The following is a 9,679-nucleotide window of genomic DNA, read 5'->3' as shown; positions in this document are numbered from 1 at the left end:
AGGAAGTGAGGGCGGCCCCCGCCCAACAGCCGCCGCGGGGCGGGGCTGTGGAGGGAGCGCGAAGGGCCGCGGTTGTCGGCCGGATCGAGGGCGCTTCAATGCTTGGTCTCCCTCCTGCCTGATACGGATTGCGGAGCTTCCTAAAATGTTGGCTGAAGTCTGACTGTCTTGGCTTGTGAGGAACTCCCTAAGAGGTTCTCTAGAAGTTAACTAGCTGCGTTGAGAAAACGTTTACATATGTCAGTCAGTGTGTTTAGTTTTTTCCGTGCTTCAGGAAACGCTAGGACTTAATACCTCTAGCTGTTCCTCTAATGAGGCTCTTAAACATTATTCCTCTCCCTAGGAATCAAACCTTCTTGATCAAACCACTCCTTAGAGCCCCACTGTAGGTCTGGCTAGTATTTGTTGAAGCTTGAGTGAACTCAGCATTAGCATTCAAACACAGAAACATAGGACAGCCCATAATCAGAAGGAGAAGCAGCTTTGGGTTTTCACAGTCCCCACAAAACTATCTGTGTAGGGAGATGGGCCCACCTGTAGTACTACACACACTATGCAGGAGTAAAACAACAGCAGTTTTCCTCATCTGTTTCTGCACAAGGATAGGCCACATCTCCCATTGACTCACTGGTGACTTACATTCTCTATTCGATAGGTTTTCAGAAAGCACCTGCTATTACCAAGGAAGATTTTCTGTCGATCGCTTCCCAGCGTTGTTGAGATCCCTGGCTATCTGAGCTTTGAGCTTCCTGCCACTGGGACTAACGCCAGCTGAGAATGAAGTAAGTCTCATGCGGCACATACTTTCTGCTCTTTCCTATGCAATACACAGAGACCGAACTTGGGCTCTATCTTCTTCTTCTTTTTTTTCTTTTTTCTTTTTTTCTTTGTTTTCCCCTAATCATTTGGCTATTTTGTGTGGTTTGTAAAAGAAAACATTCATCATAATTCATCAGTCCCCTTTCTACTCGAATAAGTAAACTGAATATTGAATGTGGCATTTTAGCAATATTTAGACCTCAAAATATTTAGGCCTGAATTATGCAGTGAAGAGAAAAAAAATACAGCAGTAGAAACTGATTAAGACATATACTTAGCTACAGCTCTTTTGTGAGGAGGTAGTAAGAAGGGACTTTACATTGCTACTCAGTAAGAACTAGGGAAGCCTGAGGGAAATACACTAGTTTTTTAGAGATTCTCTGAGAGAAAGGAAAGGACAAGAAAAGGAAAAAAGAAAAAGGAAAGTGAAGGTAAGAAAGAAAGAAGAAATGATTGGCCAAAACCAAAAGAAGTTTTATAAATGGTGGAAGAGTTCACCTGCTGGAACCAAATTAGGTAAACTTATGTGACAAATAACTGATGTGTGGAAGGAAGGGCTAAGGAATGTTTTATTATATTGTATCGGCTCTTCAATGTTGGTTCTCAAAGAGAATGAAAAAGATGGCAAAACAAGTCTCCATGAAGCAGCTCCAAATATATGAGGAGGTATATGTGAAGGTATTTTCATGACCAGTCAGTCCATAATCTAATCAGGAGGAACACCAACAGTTTCCCAGTCCTCCCCAACAGTAATTTCTGAGTTTCTTTTGATGGTCACTAGAAAGTTTGTGCTTTGTGCTTCTCAAATATTTTGCTTCTGTATAATTTTTACTTATGTTCACTGAACTGTGATTTAGAACCTTCTGGTTTTAGAGGGGCTTTCCTCTAAAAGAAGAAGGGAATTTAAAACTCTTTGGTCTTAGGTGTGCAGTATAACAGACTCTCCTTGTAGAAGACTTTTCCTTGTAAATTTGTTTCTGTTAGCTTTATGTTCTACTTTATTGAATGCCGTCCAATTATTAACTCAGGTGGGTGTCTTTTCGAAGGAATGTATTCTAGAATTGTTGATGTGCTTTCATCTAATGTGTGCCACAATAGGCTCATGACACTGCCTAAAGCACAATAAATTATTATTACATTCATCTTTCCCAAAATATGTCCCATTTTAATATCCACATAATTTTTTTCTGTTCCATATTAAAGTTCTATGACTATGTTTCTGAACTCTTAGGATTTGCTTTTGAAAGATGTTTGTTAAGCAGTGAAATATGAAGTTATTATCATACAAGCAACAGCAATTGGTACTTCCAGTTTTATCATAATCAGTCCCCGTGCATAATGAAATAATAGCTGCAGTAAATTTTTCACTATCTGAATAGTAAAAGAGTTTGAAACTTTTTTCCCAATTTAAGGCAACTAATTTAACAGAGATTAAAAAGTACACAGCCAGAAATATGCATGTTTTAAGAGGAATTCCTTAACCCTAAGGCATATCGTGTTGATGGAGAAAGTTTTAGTTTGAAATAGGTAGATCAGCAAATATAGCACGTCACCACAATTAACTAACTCTTGGAAACTCACGGGGGCTCCGCTTCTGTTATCCATTTAAAATGATTCAAAGCTTTTATATCAGTTTGACTTTTTGACCAGAAATGTCCACATCTATCCTTCATAAACCACACTACAAAATTCCCTGAAATATTAAAACATATATAAAGAATTTTCTTCATTTTGCGAGTCAAGTCTGACAGAACCTTATCTAATGCCTCCCACCAGAAGGTAAGTACACAATGAGAGCATGAAATCATGTTTTGCACCTCCTTAGAGAAAGCCAGGGAAGATAGTGAAACCATAATGCTTCCAGTTAAATGTAGCTTCCAAGAACATTTTGGACTGACTTTGAGGCTTGCTGTCCTGCATAAGTGTGAAGAACTGAACTTTAAAGCACTCTGGTTCAAAGACAGGTTATTGAAGGTATTCAGCAATGAAAATGTTCTCTTATTACAAATAAATAAATAAATATATATATATATATACAAACAAACAAAGAAACCTGACCACTCATTTGTTGTTCATGTTTATTTGTTGTTTCAGTCTTTGACTGAAACTGCACCAGAGTACTATAGCGTTTGGTATACCTCCCCTAGCTAGATACATCCATAGCCCCCATCAAGAAGAGATGCCAGAGAGAAAGTGGTTTAGCAAGCATATGATGCCTACGTGGGAACTAGAGAAACTGCTGTCTTGCTGACTTAGGAAAGACAACTGCCCAGAGGGGGGGAACTGGACCAACAGAATGAGATCTAGAACTGAAGGGCAGCCTGTTTCTTGTGAAATGTCTCTTTTTGTACCTTCATCTATACAACAAGGTACAAAATGGATAGACAGGAAGTCCTTTACAAGCCTTATGTAATATCCAGTTCTACAAAGAGTTGCATACTGGGGTATTGCTCTACCCACATAGCACTCCACTATGCATTTATGCCTCCACATCCTTATCTTTGCATAACTCAAGCTCAGACCTCCTACAAGATCATCTCCCACCTCTAATATGCATCTGTTCTTTATCTGCTTGTCAAGGACTTTCAGAATTTAAAAGAAGTTGCAAGAGACAGGAGAGAAAGCTTTCAAGTTTGTGTGCATCAGATCAAGGCAGATCTGATAAGAAGTGTGATTTTTTATTGCCTGGCTTCTTTTTCTTTCTTTTTTATTCTTCTAAAACTGAATTCTGCTGAATAAGGAACTGTTTCTTGCAATATGTTGTTCTTCAGCAATCAAAAATCTCCAAGGCAGAAGAACAGTTCTCCTTTTAGATCTGACAGCTCCAAAGGCTGATATATGTGGCTGAGTGAGCAAGATGAAAAGGAATTATTATGCTTTTATTAGGTTGTGATGCAAGCTCAAGCTAGCAAGGCTCATCGGACAGTACAGCTAGTGCAAACATCTATGTCCATTCTCATACATGTTGCTGTTTGACCACAGTCAGTATTCCCTTCTAGCAGTTGTCAGAATGTCACAGGTCTACATAGAACAAGATCTGAAACATGCTTAAATTGTACATCTTTTTCTCCAAAAGTAATGCCTCCTATTTATTTATATGGAAACTACAATCAATACAAAGAGCACAGTAATGCTATTTCATAGAGCAAATTCTCAGCTACATAGCTATTTTTCAATACAGTCACCACCATTAGTTATGCATTTTCATCAGCACTGTACAAGAGCCTGCATACTGTGCTCATAAAAAACTGCATGGCTATTGGGAGCATGTTTTGTCTTTCATGTCACTGTCACCACTGCTGAAACGCACCAAATACCACCTCACTGTGCTAACATCCACTGCTTGGCTTCCACAAATGCTCAGCAAGTGTCAGTGAGAGCAAATTTTTCTTCATAGAGGAATTCAATGACACACCTTTACTCTATAAGCATTTCCATGTCAGACACTCTTGTGTCAGACTGCCCCTTTGCTGCCATCTGTCACTCAGCAACACAGTTTAATTGAATACTGTCAGAAAGGTTCGACCTCTGCTGCCATACCACCAACATCCACCTCTGACATCATGGCCCAGTGCAATAAAATAGGAGCCAGTGCTTTCAGAGCAGCCCCCATAAACAGTTACTGATGTGGAATTATTGTGATTGTACTACTGAATTAAATCAGAAATAATTATAGGAAAGGCAAAAAAGCTGTTCTTCTTTACACAATCCAGGAATCCAAAATTCAGGCCTTCATCTGGCAATATTTGTTGGATATAGCTTTTTACCATCAGTGACTTCTTATTTCAAATATAGCCCTTCTTCTGTTCCTTTATGGTGGCTAAGTGTTGTGTTAAAAGAATGAATCAAACTGTGTTAAAGTCAGATAGATATGGACATCATCCATTGACTTAAGCAGGGACCACACAAGAATTGAGTATTCTAAAGCTACACTGGGTACTCCAAGCACTGGAAGTACTTATTCTATTCCAGTGATGGTCTCGCTAATAGTAGGCAGCCCTCTTTGCAGTACATCATACTCATTTTAAACCTGCCCTGAATGCTGCAGAAATGAAGTATTGAAGCAGGCTGCCCAAAGGCACAGACCTAAGCTTAGGCTAAGCTTACAGATATTCCACAGTGGCATATCTTCCATGTGCCATAAACATTTATGATGCTTTTTTAAAGGTCACAATACCTTCAAATCTCTGAGCAAAAAGAATAAAACTCACCTGACAAGGTGGTGTGTTTGGGAAATGAAAAGCTGAGTTCTTGCTTGCAGTCAGTTTTTGGATGAGGATGAGAGTTGCAGCAGAGCAAAAATGCAGATATTATTGCACACAGTTCTAAAGGCAAATGGCCACCAATTTCGACTTTTGTGACAATCTGTAAATATTAATGTGAATTCAGAGCTAGAGATAAGTAATTTCTAATGGAAACAGGAAAAAACAGGGTAAATAGGAGAAAACTGATAAATATTTTCTAAAGTGCTGCTATATCCACACTACCTTTTAAGACGTAATCAGTCTCTCACAGTAAGAAAATATGTCTTCATTGAAATGCAATGAAAAATGATCTACCCCCCAGCTGCATGGTTATTTGGTAGGTAGGCTTATATGTGTGCCAATATTTTATTCCAGAAGTTCTCTAATCATTTCCAAATTTTAGGAAAGTAATATTAATCTCTTCTTCAATATGATAAAATAAGTATCAAACACTTATACTGGACCTTTTATTTGGCTGGCAAATGCTTGCATCTCTGGGCGTATTTCCCTCCTCTCCCTCCCACTGACTTGTGCGCTATATAGATGAAGGAAAACGGACAAGTAATGCTGTCACCCCCCCACTGCACTCCCCAGTAAACCTTCAGAGAATGTAAATGACAGCAAAGACAATGTGAGGCACTAGAAAAACTGCCCATGCAGAGAAACTTACTGAAGTGAAGAAAGAATGTGAGAAATGTATCTGCGTAACCCTCAATATTCATAGCCATAGCTTTGCCGGTGTTATTCTCCTGGTAATTCTACCTTCTTTCTAAGTTAAAATAAGTCACTTGAAAGAAGAATTACATTGCAATATTATCTGAGTTTATCTCACCATTCATCTTGTATCACTAGTGTCCAATAGGCATTTTGAGTCATTTATCTTTTAGAAAATGACCTCAAATTGTTTCTGGAGTATTGGGAACAAGATCAGATGCTTTCAGTCACAGTCATAAAATCACTCCATTGATTCTGGAGAGGTTTCTTGTGTGAAATCTGGATTTGATGAAAAAAAGTTTTCTGTATTGAAATGTAAAGCAGGCTGAGTTCAAAATCACTGGTTCCGACAATGTCTTTCTAATAAACAAAGCACAGATGAATGAAGAGCCTACCAAAGCAAGGGGATTTTATTGTGATAGATGGGCTGGATCACCTCTTCAGAACTGCTGCAAAGTGGAATGACAAGGTTGCTTATGTTTCATTATAATTTATGTGGCCATAAAAATATTTCTCTCTGCTGCTCAGAGGCAGATTATAGATCAGTGGGCCTCTGCAAGGATGTATTTATGAATGTGACTCTACTGGTGGTGACTAAATGCTTTTCTGGGTGCCAGAGAATGTGGTCCACCCAGATAACTGCTTTCAGGGTAAGTTTCCATTCAGCACAGAGCAACTCTGGAGCTCACACTGCAGCTGCTTGAATGTGACGCTTGCCGGAGAGCTATATGCTGCCGCTGGTGAAAGTCTCTGCTAGTCAATTTGTCATCTGAATGTTACAACTACCTCTCGTTTACCTGAGACAGTGAGCTGTCCGCTGTAGAAGTCCCTATTTAGAATAAAGACTGTTAGTAGAAGTTCTGCTTGAAGAGTTACTGCTGGATTAGACTAAGAATTATTAGATTGAGAAATTGTATTTTGTTACTGGGATTTATGAAAGCAAATGTCTATTTATATGCAAATGTTTGGAGAGAGAAAGACTATAATCAAGCTTCCAGGAAGCTGAAGTCCTACTCTTTTATTTGCCAAGGACACAAAAATCTTCAAATATACGATCAGTGACTAATTATCATACCATGATTAAAAGCAACATCCAATGTGCCCATAAATATTTGAGCCTATTGCAACTTTCAGACATGTCATTTGACAGTGAAGGTGACCAATATAAAGGAAATTGATTTTTCTGTGAGGGTATCCCGTGCAGAACATCTGTGAGATCTAGTCCTAGAATACAAGGGTATCAAGCAGACAAAGCCAGGTTAATATTTTGCTTTTGACAGAAAGAAGAATAAGTAAAGGAGGTATGCACTTGTCTGAAGTGTGGGCTAATGACAGGGCTTATTTTAATCTTTCTTCCAGAGCCACTCTTGCCAAAGGCTGCATTAGCAGATATCTGGAAATAGCATGCTTTGTAAGGAATATGGATGTTAAAGTTGGTAAGTGCTCAGAGCCTCATTTGCCAATTAAGAGCTGCTCAGCTCCACAAGTAGAAAAGAAGCGCGTTACAAAAGTAGAATCCAAAGGACGTTTAAAGGTATAGGTACATTGTCTTAAATGACTCATTCCACCTTCACTGTTGATTTCGAAAATATTCCTACTTTCCAGCTTTCTGTGAGGCAATGTCTTCCTGGAAAGCATTTTATTCTTTCATCTTCATCCATATGATTTTAAACCAGACTTCCTGAATGCTTTCTGTGCACTTGCAAAGGTTTACATATCTCCAAATATCTTCTCGTTTTCCATCCATACCAGCTGATTAAGAAATAAAAACTATCTTGCCCTGTGAGTGGCACACAGTATATTATATCAATGTTACTGAAGACTGATTTTCAGGGATCCTGACCTGACCCTACAATGAACTGCTTTTGGCATACTCTTAAGAACAGATAAATAAGGCAGTAAGCAAAGTAAAGAACTGCAAAGCAGCGGCTGCCAAAGCAAGCCCTCTTTGGCTTCAGACCCTCTCTCACCAACAGGACTTTATATCAAAGTACTTCATTCCAGTCCTGTAACGCTGGTCACTCCTGAAACAAATATACCATTTGGCAGGCTTGACCCTAAACAGTTTATGTCACAACTCTCTTATCCAGTGGGAATGCAACTGTCTCACTGCTCAAAACACAGTGAAAGGGTAGAATTTGTATTTCTGTGCCTCACCCAGCAGAACAGTTCCTGATTCAAGTGCTTCTGTAGCACAAATGATGGAAATTTTGTAAGCTGGTGTTTTACATTTTGTTCTATTATTTTCTGTGAACTTCTCCACAAAAAATGAAAAGCTGAAGAGGGAAAGTGTAAGATAATGATGGTCTCCTAATACAACTTCTTGATTTATAGCTAAAACCTGACAGACAGGCATTTTGCTACTATCTCAGTCAGAGATATATAGATGTAAGCACAAGGAAGGTGTGGAGCCATGAGAGCAGGTTCAGTGAAGGGCTACAAAGAGATCAGAGGGCTGGAGCATGTATTCTACATAGAAAGGCTAAAGGAGATGGAGCTGGGGTTGCTCAGCCTGGAGAAGTCTCTGAGGAGACCTCATTGCGACCTTCCAGTATTTGAAAGGAGCTAATAATCAGGAGGGAGACCATCTCTTTACATGGGCAGATAGTTATAGGACAAGAGAGAATGATTTTAAATGAGGTTAGATGTTATTTGGAAATTTTTTACTCAGAGGGTGGTGAGGCACTGGAACAGGTTGTCCAGAACAGTTGTGGATGCCCCATCCTGGAGGCATTCAAAGACAGGTTGGATGGAATTCTGGGCAGCCTGATTCACTGGGTGGCAACGCTGCCTATGGCAGGGAGGTTGAACTGGCTGTTGTTCATGGTCCCTTCCAGTCTGAGCCAATCTATGCTATAATATCATGATATTTCTCCCCACTGGCAAATGGATCCCATGTATGTAATGAGCTCTGGTTTGATCTTTATTGCAGGATTGTTGGTTTTCAGCTATGTCTTACAGGCATGCTTGATGCATATATAACAGCACTATTTTCTGTCTGGATGGCTATGGTACCTGGTTCAATACCTTGCTGTGCCTGGGGCTGTTGATGGATCTTGTTATCTGCGCCTTGTACTGCCTTCCCTGTTCAGATTCTGTAGAAAAATGTCCGGGTTAGTGGGACATGTGTGCCCCGGTGGCGCAAGTGGTAGCAATGCCGCGTTGCAACACCGGAGGCCCTGGGTTCGAATCCCCCCTGTGGCGCAAGTGGTAGAAGTGCCGCTCGGCTACACAGGAAGGCCCGAATCCCGGGGGGTCAGACTCGATGATCTCTAAGGTCCCTTCCAACCTGCACGAGACTATGATACTATGACACTATGACTGGTCCACAGTGGAATCACCCTGCAATCCTGGCTTGGCTTTTTACTTATGGGCCAGCCCTGCTTTTGCTTCTCCCTGATACATGAAGTGGGAAAACATGTAGACTAGGGCTGGAAAGAAAGTGCTGAGGGCAAACATCAGTACTATTCTTAAAAGTTAAGGTTATATTCTTCTGGGATTTTACTAACAATGAGAAATGTGTAGTCTTTCTCTGAAAAATTCTAGAAATGGGCAATTCTGTATTTTCCTCATTAAAAAAATTAATCTTTAATTGGCCTAAGCAAGGAAAGAAAATAGTACTTCTCAGATGGTACATGCTGTACGATGTTTTGTTATAACAGGATATATGCTTGTCACAAACTCCTGTCTGCCAATGGAACCAATAGGATTACAGAAGTAGGATTTGCTTCTGTACTTCAGAACAGGCTGTTTAGAGAAACAGATTACTCGCTGCTAAGCTAATCTTCTGGAAGAACCTACTTAATTTCAACCTGAAGATGAATGGAAACTGCTGTCTGTTGAGAGACCAATCTATAGCCAGAGCTTTTTGTATGTACGCTTGACCAGAGTGTATAATGTTT

The 9,679-nt window shown here is 39.8% G+C and overlaps 1 long non-coding RNA gene across 1 annotated transcript in view; it reads left to right on the top strand.

Moving 5' to 3' along the window:
* The first annotated feature begins 3 nt into the window (after window positions 1-3).
* LOC146761291 (uncharacterized) overlaps window positions 4-9,679 on the top strand; it is a 43,191-nt gene continuing 33,515 nt past the window's right edge. The window contains exons 1-2 of the long non-coding RNA XR_014943804.1: window positions 4-194; window positions 656-782. This is a non-coding gene — a long non-coding RNA (uncharacterized LOC146761291). The remainder of the gene's footprint in view (window positions 195-655; window positions 783-9,679) is intronic.

This window comes from Coturnix japonica, chromosome 3, assembly GCF_054131305.1.
Source record: "Coturnix japonica strain WE chromosome 3, WE-NBRP24, whole genome shotgun sequence".
NCBI lineage: Eukaryota > Metazoa > Chordata > Aves > Galliformes > Phasianidae > Coturnix > Coturnix japonica.
The sequence above is the reverse complement of the archived record's forward strand: the minus strand, read 5'-3'. Positions and strand labels throughout refer to the sequence as shown.